Source organism: Ursus maritimus, unplaced genomic scaffold, assembly GCF_017311325.1.
Source record: "Ursus maritimus isolate PB19 unplaced genomic scaffold, ASM1731132v1 scaffold_1, whole genome shotgun sequence".
In the NCBI taxonomy this organism is placed as follows: domain Eukaryota; kingdom Metazoa; phylum Chordata; class Mammalia; order Carnivora; family Ursidae; genus Ursus; species Ursus maritimus.
Genome location: NW_024423343.1, coordinates 23262937 through 23275993, shown reverse-complemented (window position 1 = coordinate 23275993; position 13057 = coordinate 23262937). Strand labels below are relative to the sequence as shown.

Sequence of the window (13057 nt, the reverse complement as noted above, 5' to 3'; positions counted from 1 at the left end):
GACAGTATTGATTAAAGAAAGGCCATGTCTAGTCTCTACCTCTCCACAATAGCCGCTGCATTCCTAGCACTAGTATAGTGAAGGACAGAGTGAAGTTGATATTCACAAGATAAGTCTTATATTCTTTGTGGTGGATGTGCTCTGGTGGACGCTGATGTCAGATACAAATCTTCATTCTTTGTGCCCAGTGCATAGGCCTTTTTCACAGATGTACTTGTCATCAATTTTCTAAACTTGTTTTTAGATCACTGAAACCTCAGCCTAGCCATTTGCCACTGCCTAGGGCTCTCTATATCCTTACCCTGGGTCACATTTTTTCTATTTGAATTGAACCACTAAGTATACTGCTCACTATCTTCCCATTGGGAGAATTTCCCTGCACTAGTGTCATTTAGGTCATCCTGAGTGGTGCTATAATACAGCATGAGTCCATTTTTACTTAACATCAAAGTATTGTGCTGACCCATCTGTGAACCAGGCCAAATTACTTTCCTCCTGCATCAGTTGCTCTATAGACAAGACCTTTTACCCCCTTGAAGTCACAGGTTGGAGATGATAAGGAGGTATTGGTGAAACAGAGTGGTTCATATAGGGTGTCTGGTTCACATGCTCATGTCTTAAAGAGGATACCCTAACATGCCCCAAATCAATGGGCCCTCCAAACTTTATAGATGTGACCAGCTCCTGGATTTTTGTGGGTTTTATTGTTCAAACTTTGACAGCCATGGGTCTCTTTAGGGAATCAGCTCCTCATCCACCGGGTCCAACTAGTGGGCTCTCATTTATAGTACAGCAACTACTGACGTAACCTCAGAAAACTTGTAATGAAATTCTACTGCATTCTATTCATGGAAGCAGTCACAAACCTGCCCAGATTCAAACTACCACCCTTTGATGGGAGAGTGGCAAGCTCCTAGGATAAAATGTGGGGTAGGAGATAATGATGTGGCCATTTGGGAGAAATATATTCTGTCATATGCATTCTCTGGATTCACATCATGAATCCATTTTGCCTTCCCATCTCCATGAACTTTTTAACCACTTTCTTAATACCATTCCAAGAAAAGTCTATCATCTCATTTGCTTTAGTGCAAGTTTCAAGAATCTGTCCCAGGAAAGTATTAGGACCAGTTCCAGATATTCCTGGTAAGACACTAAATCCTGACTTATAGGTTGTGGATACTACCCCTATGTCAAAAAATTTCCTGCAATCTGTATTTTTATTCCAACACCTTCATTGTTTATTCCGAAGAACCATGTTACGAGTTCTCCTAAATCCTGCTAATATATATTATCCAGGTTCTGCAAGTTCTTGGTGTTTAAGCTATTTCTCCTAAGAGCAGGAACTATATACATGGTGGTCACTCTGCAATTTGACCGTGGTTACCAACTTGGGGGCCAAGAAGCATTTCAGTGGCAGGTCTCGCACCATCTTGCAAGGTACCAGACTCAGATGAGATCAGCGTAGATTCTCCATGCAAGGGAAGAGTCCTCTCTCCCGGCAAAGGTGCTGCCTCAGCAAAATATCAAGTTGAGAATGTGAGAGTGTATGATTCTTAGGCTTCTCCATCCAAATGTTCTCATTTCAGTTCCAAGCTCCAAGCATTTCCCTATCAGGGCCCCAACTCTAATATATAAGTTCTGTACAGATGCTGCCTTATAATCTCATTTAAACTCTGCCACCTTTACAATTGTATCTGAAGCCTGATTTTCAGCCAAGTGGGCACTGTAACTGGAAGAGATGAGATTCTCCTTTCCTTCAGAGCTGCCATAGAGGATCTCTGAGTTTCACAGTTTGCTGGAGTTGACAATTGGCTATTATGAGACTTCATTTTCTTTTTTCAAGATTTCTAATACAGTGAACAAAAGCTAGCCTATACCACAATCCTTACAATTATAATTGTAGTTATAATTACCTTCATACCATTCAAATGTCTCACCTTCTAACTATACCTCATCTCAATCAACCAAAGGAGAAAGCCTTAGTCATTAGGATGACATCAGTGTGTATGTGTGGGGGGGGGGAGGGGGGGAGGGGATCCTCATTAGTGTCTGACCATTGAGTAATCCAGCTCCAAAATCGTGTTGTGATGATCTGATTCTAAGGTAATTCCTAATATCATCTTTCTTGATTTGTTTCCCCCAGAGAGCATAACCAAAAACAAAGACTTATGTATACATGCTTTATTTGGAGAAGTTTGCCCAGGGACGCAAAGAAGAGAAAGAGAAAAATCACTACAGACAGCTGGTTGCTAAATCTTGTAGGATGATCTGAGCAACTTTATAAAATTTTTATCAGGTCTGTCCATCCTGGGATAGAAAGGTAATAAGCCTATATCCACCAGGTTCCTTCCTTTTGATCAAAATTTCATCCCATACGGCATGGGCACCAGGAGGTTTCTTGGAATCCCAAGCCTTTGAGTCAATGGAGAATTCTTGGGATGGGAGCCAAGAGGCCCATCACAGGTGCCTGAGGAAAGATGCTATCTGGTCAGACCTTGTACAGAAATGGTTGTCACAGAAGTGTCTGGGATAAAAACAGGTAAGAATGAAAGGATCTGAAGAAGTGCTTAAGAGGTGTCCAATACTATGATCATTAGAATATTTATCACATCATTAAACAAGGGAAAACAGTTGATAAATTACTATCAATTCAGGATTTATTCAATAAATTGTGGTATGTCCCTTCAGTGAAACACTGTAGATCCCTAACAAAAATTAAATTAATAGAAGGATATATGATGATATTAAAATTTTCACAATAAAGTTTTTTTAAAATTTATTCATTTGAATAAATAAATAAAATATTTAAAAAAATAAAATAAAATTTATTCATTTGAGAGAGAGAGAGCCAGAGAGAGTAGGAGCAGGAAGGAGGGGCAGAGGGAGAGGGAGAAGCAGACTCCCCACTGAGCAGGGAGGCTGATGTGGGGCTTGATCCCAAGACCCTGAGATCATGATTTGAGCTGAAGGCAGATGTGTAACTGACTGAGCCACCCAGGTGCCCCAAAATATACAAAATAAATATGAAATTGAAATAGCTGATTATATCAGTAATGTACGCCCTGATTTTATAAAATCAATTCTGTTTTGTCTAAATCAATAATTTTCTCATTCTTTGGAATGACTAATGTACTTCTTTATTATTTCTTTTTTCCTATGTATTTTGCTATATCCTCCTAGGGTTCTACTCAGGCTACAGAAGACCTCGCTTTCTCTCCAGAAATTATTTCTAACTTCCTACTAAGACAGAATTTCCACAACAACAATAATTCTTCTCCTTCTCTTTCTTCTTTCCCTTTTCACTCTTGCTCTTATTCTTCATAGCACCTTCTTCTGCATCAGCAAGATAGAGAATTATGAATTAATGTTTCTTCTGGTTAAAAGTCTCTTTTCTGAAATTTATCAGTCACTTTACTGGTTGTATTAGTCAGCTTAAACAGTAGGAATTTATGTCTCACAGATGTCCAAGATCAAGGTGCCATTCAATTAGTCCCTTAGTGAGGGGGCTTTCTTCCTGGCTTGCAGGTGTCTTCCTTCTCGTGTTCTCAAATAGTGAAGAGACAGGGGACGCAAGCTCTCTGGTGTCTTCTTATAACAGCATTGATCTCCTCCCCACCCTCATGACTTCATCTAAACCTAATTGCCTCTTAAAGTCCTCACCGCCAAATACTATCAAGTTGGGGGGTTGTAACTTCAACACAAAAATTTTGGTGAGACACAATTCAGTCCATAGCACTTGTTACCATTGATTTTATAGAATCATAGATTCTTAGGCCAGGATGAAATTGAGAAAACCCAGTTCAACCTTTTACTCAAAAGTAGGGGTCCTGGCTATCGGATTCCTGAGCAGTGACGGTGCTACTTTGTATTTATCTTATGACTTTTTAGGTGTAGGAAGTTTACTAGCCAGAAGAATCTTTTCAAATGGTATATTTGTCTCTTAGGATGAGCACAATCCTGAGGACAAAGTAATTTTAAAATCTTGGTAATAACAAAAACAGCAAGCACTTATATTGCTCTTACAACACGCCACGAATAGTTCCAAGCACTTTTCAAATGTTATTACATTTCATCCTTACTCTTACCCCATAATGTAAGTGCTATTAGGAGCCTCATTTTACAGACAAAGAAACTGAGGCACAAAGAGTTGAAATAACTTGCCCAAGGTCACATGCTGAGTAAGTGGTGGAATTGGGGTTTGAACTCCGGCCATCTGGCTCCAGAGTCTGTCCTTTTAAACATGACATAAAGAAAATAATTTCCAGAGCTCCCACTTTTATTTCCTCCATTCTCATTTGCCATTGCTCCTTTATTTTTCATAAGGTTTCTATGATCTCTAGGCCAAATGAGATTCCAAAAATAACAATTTTAATCTTCAAATCGAGGGCATGATTTCTAAATGGACCAAGTTATTTTTGTGAACCCTACATAAAATTCAGGAACAGAACTTTGGAAAGGAACTTCCAGATGGCAGTAAATCTTCACAGTTCAGTAATTAAGCCTTTTGAGAATGTTACTGTGTTATGGAGCCACTGCCTGATTAACTGTACAATATCAATTATATCAAACGGCACTACTTTAATTCTGTCAAAATTTAGAGAAATCTGACATGCTGACACGAGACTCTGTGAAGTGTGATAATGAGCTGCCAAGTGTCATAATGTGCCACGGGGGGGAAAACACCCTTGCTTTCAGAAGAAAGGTGGTTTTTTTTCTTCTTTATTCATATGAGGGTATGCTTTATTAAACACCACGAACATCCAGGACATCACACACCTTTACTGTTTCAAATGAACAGTCTAATTTTTAATTTTTATGAATGAAGTTCAAGTGATATCAGACAAATTTATAGGAAAAAAAATATAGCGTATATTTTTGGTTGAGAAAGATTATATGTCTAGGAAATTAGGCCCTTATACTTTTGTCTTCCCATTCCTGTGAAGAACGGTTCTCAGAAAGTTAACTGTAACTTTCCAAAAGTTAAAAGTTTGACTTGCCTAATTTTACAGTGACAGACACTTGTCTGGTCATTAAGGACAAATCCAGGCTGTTTAAATAGCAAAGCTGGAGTTATTAAGTGACAGGATCTTTCAACAAAGTTTGGCTTTCTTGAAAATAATGTCCTTTTCATAAAAGATAGAAGGGACTTTATTATAAATATAATGGCTATCATCAAATGTAGGAACTTAGGGTTTCATCAATGAAGGAGTAAGAATAATTAAAAGGCACAGGCCGTTCTGTTTTGATTTTTCCATTGTTACTTTAATGCAATACTTAAATATTTAAATTTTCTGTTTGTGACCTGAGGGAGACCAAAGGAAGCCTGCATAATGATTTAGAGAGATGTACGTGTATCATTAATGCACATCTACCGTGGAAAATTTATTCCTTTTCATACGTTTGGTGATTATCTCTTTGTGAACCACTGTCATATCTGTACTCCTTGACCTCCTTTTTTACCTTCTTTCATGGACTTCTTGTTACCTTCTCGATATTTCCATTTGGAAATCCCAGCACTCCGTGGAATTCCAACGTCCAACCCATCAGTTATTCCAGTCCCTCTCACTGTCCCCTCTTCCCCTTTCCCTTGGTTAGAAAAGTCATCATCTTCCAAGTGGCCTGAAGTTGAAACCTCAGAGTCTTCATTATTTCTTCCTTGATTTGTCCTCTTTCAGCATAAATCTTATGGATTTATAATCTATTAGTTGAACCTTTTGAACTCAATAGTACACAAACACAAAAAGGTTTTATTTATTTATTTTTTTTAATTAGTGCTTTCTGTCACTAGTAAAAACTTTTCCATCCTTAACGACATTTGGAAAAGATTCCATTTCCTGGAGCTCCTGCACCAATATTGCTCAGGGTTTTCCTTTTCCAGAACCCTTCAGCCCTTGTGATTATCCTCCATGGCTGCTCTCTGCTAATCTTCCCCCTTCTTGTCAAGTTTTCCCTTCTTAGGTACCTGCAAGATGGAGCAAACCTTACAGCTGTGTTTCTTGGATCATAGGAAACTTAGGGAGCCCTCCAATGATAAACAATAGAAGAGTTGGATGCTACATTACCTTCTTGTCTTTGTCTGATTGTCGTTTTCCAATTACATTTTTCTTGGCTGTGGTAGGCTCAACGAAACAACAAATGCATCGGCTGGACTGCCACCCTCCAATTCTGGAGACACTTTCACTTGTTCATGAGTGATTTTCTTGGAGTTCCTCTCTTATTAGTCTTTGGGAACGGAAGCACCCGTCCCATCACATTGTCTTCTTCCACTCAAGGGGTGGAGGTGGGGGTGGGAAGGGTAAAGAAAAACCTGAGCATTTACTCTTTCTGTATTTTCTCTCTATATAGACAATAGGGCAGATTGTAGCTGAGATTATAGTGGGGGAGGGGGAGGTTGCTGATTCAGATGCCTCTTGTATCCAAAATGGGTATGTAGCTCCTAATATTTACTCAACTATTTGCTACTTTATTTCGAGTGAGCTTACTCAAGGCTTCTTTTTCCTGAAACTCAGGTCTTAGTAACCAGTTCCAGGCAAAAGAAAGGATCCTTCTTAAGATCTTACTACAAGTCACCAAATTGTCCTGATATTTCCCCCAAAGTATTTTTCACATTCATAATAGTGACAAGAATGTTATCTTAAGAACTAGCATCAGACTTTTTTGTGCACATGTATATGTGTGTGTGAATATATATGGTGAAGGGGTCATGGAGAATACTTTTTTGTTTACAAAAACTCTCAGATATCTCCAAATAGAATACACATTGCAAATAAGAGATTTAGCCAATCTGTATCTCTGTCTCCTAGGTAATTGTATCTACTTAGCTTTGGCACTTCAAGATCCCATCATACCCTCCGAAATCAGAAAGTACATTTCAGTGATGGTACTTCTCACTATCTTCCCTGGCCTACACAGGTCAGATTTTGTGGTGTTATTCAAGAATGTTGGCGGCCTCCTCTCATGCATTGCTCAATGTCTTGAAGGAGGGGATATACTCTGGGCCCTTCTGAGGGACATGATGGGAAAGCAGATGTGTAGGACACATATGATGTATACACTCTGACATTCCCATGTTTCTGGATCATTTTCTCTACATTATGCAAGGGAAATTCTGGAATTTCACCCTCAGTCATAATCCATCACCAAGAGCAGGTTTAAGTTAAGCAAACAAGCTAACTTTTAGATTCAGCTATTGAAGCTTATACATTAAAATTGGAATTTCTTTCTTTCTTTCTTTCTTTCTTTCTTTCTTTCTTTCTTTTTTTTTTAGTTTTATTTATTCATTCACTTGACAGAGAGTAAGCACAAGCAGGGGAGTGGCAGGCAGAGGGAGAGGGAGAAGCAGACTCCCCGCTGAACAGAGAGCCCTATGTGGGACTGGACCCCAGGACCCTGGGATCATGATCCAAACCAAAGGCAGACGCTTAACCAACTGAGCCACCCAGGTGCCCCTAAACTCAAAATTTCTGACAAGCACATCATATTGATAACTTTGGTCAGAGCCAATGTTTCTTCCATCCCACTTGACCTAACATTGTCAGAATTCATATTCTTCAGAAATTTGTCAATATAAATGAGCAAAATCTCACAGTTCACTAGGTATGGTCAGACTTTGTGCCTTCCCCTGAGGCATGCTTGGATTTGATTGTGGTTATGGGTCTGGAGGCAATGAAGTCTTTTGGAAGATGTTGAGACTAGACCACTAGTGAGGTTACTAGAGGATCCTCAGGCAAGGAAATGCTGGTCTTCTCGGACAACAGGGGAATGACTGGCTCTGAGGGCAAGGCAAGTTCAGGGAGATTTGGCAGCTCCAAGTCCTCATATTTGAGCATACCTAGATGTGCTCATTCTGTGTTCTAAGGTCCATTTCATTCCCAATTAAATTCTAAGTTTCATACCAAATATTTGACAGGGCTGTGAATCCACATTATATTTTAATGTTGTAAAATACTCAATACTTAATTGTTGAGCCTAAGTTCCAGGCATTTCTGCTCTAGAGTTAGCTAAGATATCATTTAAAATACATTTCTAAACAAAGACAATGAAAGTTTACTACTCAAGAACCTTGGCTAAATGAACTATGTACTAAGAGAGAAACTGAACTAAGTAAAAAAGAACGAAATTCGAGTAAACATTTTGGGCAAAGAAATAATAGGTAAAGACTTAAGCAAGTCAAATCAAATACTAAGAATTATAAAAAGATGAATGCTTTTTGGGGGGTTTTTCAGAGAGAAGAAGAACTGATGTGTTAGATTTGATTATTGTTCAGCAAATATTCACTCACTCTATTCTTCACATGCATGGGAAGAATATACTTCTCCATCTCATTGATGTTGGGCTTGGACTTGTAACTTGCTTTGGTTAATGGAATGCTAACATATGTAATAGGAGAAAAGGCCTGAAATGTGCACTCCTGCTGCTCCTGCTCTTGCCTTCTTGCGTTTAGCAATGTGAAGATGTGCTCCACGTAGCCACTGGTTTGAGGAAGATGAGAGACATCTGAAGAAGATCTGGACTAATACATAGTTTGGACCCAAAGTTTAGTCCAGCCAAGTCCAGCCTAGTTCAGTGATACCCACGTGAGCCAGACACATGAATGAGAAATGGTTGCTTATTGTTGAATGTTCCTGGGATTTTGTGGTTATTGGTTAAGCAGGAATGCTTAACTGATATTTAAGCTACTAATAAGGATGTAGAAGCAGGGAAGATTGAGTTTAAAACATTCTAAGTCTCTTGAATTGTTTGGGAGAAGGAGTACTGGTTAATCTATTTCAAATTATTATTGCTCTTTCTGAAAATAATATATATGTTGTGCAAAATTCAAATGTGCAAAGGTATTCAGTGAAAATTATTTTCCTTCCCACATTTACACCATATGCAGGCCTATTTCCTTTCCCTAGAGGCAACCACTGTTACTAGCTTCTTAGGTACACTCCCAGAGATATTTTGTACATTGATTCATTTGCATGTGTGCCTCTGTATGCAAAAATAGTAACACATTACTACATAACTGTTCCTTTCTTTTTCTTATTAAACTGTATAATTGGAGATTGTTCTGTATCAGTACATATTGGGGTGCTTTTTTAAAAATAAAAAACATTTATTATAATCTATCGTTTGAAGTAAAATAAATTATTTAATTGGTCCCCTCTGTATAATGATTACTTTTAAATTTTGTTAATCAATTAAGTATTTATATAATAAGGATAATCATTAAACATATAGAAATAGAATATGTACACTTCTAAACAAGTTAAGGGAAAACAGAGAGAAAGTGAAATCATCCACTCTGTAGAAGGCAGTAAGGATGGAAAAAGGAAGAAAAAAAATGTATGGTAAATGGAAACATAGTACATACAGTAATATAATTTAGTATAATAATATGGTAGAAACAAATCAAAATACACTGGATATAATCATCATAATGTATACTAGTAAAACTAGCAAGTTAAAAAAGCTTTTAAGGCTAGATTTTTTTTGAAAACCGAACTAAAGTTGTTTATAAGGGATTCATTTAAAATGTGATTGCACAAGAGTGGCTCAGTCGGTTAAGCATCTGCTTTTAGCTCAGGTCATGATGCCAGGGTCTGGATGGAGCCCCATGTTGGGCTCTATGTTCAGCAGGTAACCTGCTTCTCCCTCCCCCTCTGCCTGCCGCTCCCCCTGCTTGTGCTCTCTCTCTCTCTGTCAAATAAATAAATTAATTAAATCTTTAAAAAATAAATTAAATGGGATTGCACAAAACATTCATTTAAAACATGACTGATGCATAGAGATAGAAGAAAAATCACAAGATAATTACCAAAATTAATCTGGCATAGGTATATTAATACAGAGGAAATAGACCTTAAGAAAATTTATTATTGTTGATAGGATATGTATTTAATTATAAAATTTCAATTCACCAGAAAGACAAAACATTTCTGAATCTCTAGGCATAGGCATATAGTATAACAACACTGCCTCAAGTATGTAAAGTAAAAATGGATAGAATTATAAGAAGAAATTGGCATATCTACAACATAATTGAATAATCATTTTTTCTTTTTTTAGGGAGAGAAAGCATGCACACAAATGGGGGGAGGGGGTGGGTAGAGACAGAGGGAGAGGGAGAGAGAATCTTAAGCAGGATCCATGCCCAACATGGAGACACGTAGGGCTCTGTCTCATGACCCTGAAATCATGACCTGAGCGGAAATCTTAACCGACCGAGCCACTCAGGAGCCCCATAATTGGATAATTTTAACATCTTGCTCAAAAGTCAATAAATTCAAGCTAAGTAAAAAGTGGTAATGATAAAATTTGAATAACAAATTTAGAAACCTGAACTATTGGTCAATTATAGACTCGAAAAACAAAAAGAGAATACAGTCTTATCAATTACATATTGATTATAAGAATAATCCACAATTTGGTTCAGAAGAAATCAGTATAAATAACAAGAAATTAATATCATGTAGATTGTACTTTCAGATCAAAATGCAATTAATTTATAAAATAAATAAGGAAAGGAAGCTCATAGTCCTCTCTCAGCAAACTAAAAACTTAAAATTCTAAGCAGTTGCAGGTCCAAAAATAATTAAAAATGTAAATTATGACACTTAGAACTAGATTTCAGTGAATACATTGTATTAGATATTTGTTAGACCCAGTTATAGGAGTTCTTAGAGAGACAGTTTTAGTTCTTTGTATAAATACCTAAGGAAAACACAAAAGATGGAAAAAATAGTGAGGGGATCATTAAATTTAGGGAGTTAGAGTAAGAACAACAGAATAAAAGCAAGACAGTAGAGAATAATAAGCAAATGTACAGATTGATGAAATAAAATATAAACAATAAAAAAGAGCTTTACAACATAAAAACTAATTGAGACTGGCAAAATTTATTAAGAACTCAAAGAAAACAAATAACCAGTACTAAGAATGAAAACGGGGATATAACTAGAATAAATTAATGATGTATATTTGTCATTTATATGAAGGTACAGTTGAAAAATAACCCTATATCTTATTCTAGATTCTTTTATGTTGTTCATTTGATTTATGCTTGTTTTGAAGCTATGAAGAACTGTCAGATTCTCTTTATATGGCACTGCCTCATTGCCCCTGACAAACTATCAGACAGGCTTTTTGGACGCACACATTAGTGCTGTCTTTTGGTATATCTTCAAATACAACTTTAATGTAGTGTAGTTGGGATTCTATATTGGCCTAGGGACAACTGGGAAGTGATTGAATTTTGTGTGTGTGCGGGAGATTCTGCTTTTCCTTTTGGGGTGTATATAATCTTTCATGATGCCATTTTTCCAGTGTTCAAAGACTAGTCCATTGACAGCCATTCTCAGATAATTTATTTTGCTTTCAGTCTCTTCTTCCATTTACCAAAGACTTATCTCAAAGAATTGCACAGTTGAAAATAAAACAATAAAGTGGTTCATAACTCATCATAGGTTAATACAACAACTCCTCTAAGATTATTTGCATATAAATAAGAACCAGTGGTTTAAAATGAGATAAATTTTGCTTTAATGGAATTACAGGCATCAAACATAGTAAAATGGACATGTATTTTTCAATGTATGGAGGTTTTAAGTGCTCAGAAACATTATGAAAGTTGTTTTAATTTGAGATAGGCCTTATAAAACTGATGTGATGAGGTTCTAATGCAGTGTTTCTAACTCCCCCTACTCCAGGCTTTATGACTTACGAATACATAGAATTTATTCTTGGACGAAATTACAGATGAATGAGTACAAATCCATCTACATAACTAAAAAAGCAACAGATTTAGTCAATATTAGAAATCAAGACCAGCTTACTTTAGGTAATCTCCTGGCTGGCGAATGCAGAAAAAGGAACAGCCAGAACCAGTTTGGGCAAGTCCAAGGGCTAAGTGAGTCACCAGAAGCTACAATGCTAATCTTTTTTTTTTTTTTTACATAACTGATTTTTTTCCATTCAGGTTTGTTCCAGGGTCAAGCAGAGTTTCAGCATTCCAAGAAGAGAGATGGAGCCCTCCTTGTTGTAGAACACTTTGTCTTCATGTCACAAGTGTTCATGCATATATTCAACGGACTGCTGTTTCCTGACAAGACGGTGTTTCAAGACTACCTTTTCTATTTACATTTCACATGAAGAAAAGAGTACTGTTCCTTGAGAAAGCTGTTTCTTCATTAGGGCAGGTTCCATATCCAATCATTTTGTAAACTGTGAAAATAAAGAACAAGACTAAATAATGAAGCAATGTTTGTGCAGTAGAATAGACTATCGAAAATTTCATTAGAGGTCCATGACAGAGCTGAAATTAAAACTTGAGTATCTACCTATATGGAGTATTCCATAGCTTGAGAGGATCCTATCCCCTAATTTTTTTTCTGCTCTGTAATGCATTGCTGCTACTTTTATGTTAACTAAGGGACCTTAGGAAAATATAATTGTTTAAAATGGAAGAATATAACTGCATATTTTTCTAGTTCTAAGTAACCTTATTTTTGGTGTTTAGTATCTCCCAGCTACTGAAAACACATCAATGTGTAATCCTCATACAACTATCATCATCATCTTCATGTTACAGATGGGGGACATGAGGCTTAAAGAGGTTAGGGAGCAGGACTTCCAGAATGACAAGAACTCTCTCTCAAGCAAATAAACAAATAACTCGTGTACCTTATGAAAAACATTTGTTTAACCTTCTGGAAATTGTCCTAAGAGCATACAGCAAATGGGAAAGCATTTATTCTTAAATGCTACTAAATCTCATTAAGAACAATGAGATTCTGTAACATTTGAACCATGACCCACTCCATTATTCGGCTTAGTGTTGTGGAAGTTCTATGCCAGCGTGTGTATCTAAGATGGGAGCTCCCTGTCCGGAGCTATATATCTTACCATGAGGAGCTGGCTGCCAGAAGTTCTTATTTCTCCCAGAGCCTTATTGTAGAAATAGGCATGGCTGAGAGGACTTCCCTCCCCACCCAGCCCCCATTTTTAAAGTAGAAGCTCTGCTCCAGCTACGAAAGATTGAGAATATTGAGGCCCTGATTATAAACTTCCCCCT

General features: G+C 37.2%; 1 long non-coding RNA gene across 2 annotated transcripts in view; it reads left to right on the top strand.

Moving 5' to 3' along the window:
- Positions 1–12136, top strand: part of LOC121105049 — a 40150-nt gene extending 28014 nt beyond the window's left edge. For both annotated transcript variants that reach the window (XR_005837494.1, XR_005837493.1), the window contains one exon: positions 11963–12136. This is a non-coding gene — a long non-coding RNA (uncharacterized LOC121105049). The remainder of the gene's footprint in view (positions 1–11962) is intronic.
- The last annotated feature ends 921 nt before the right edge of the window (positions 12137–13057 follow it).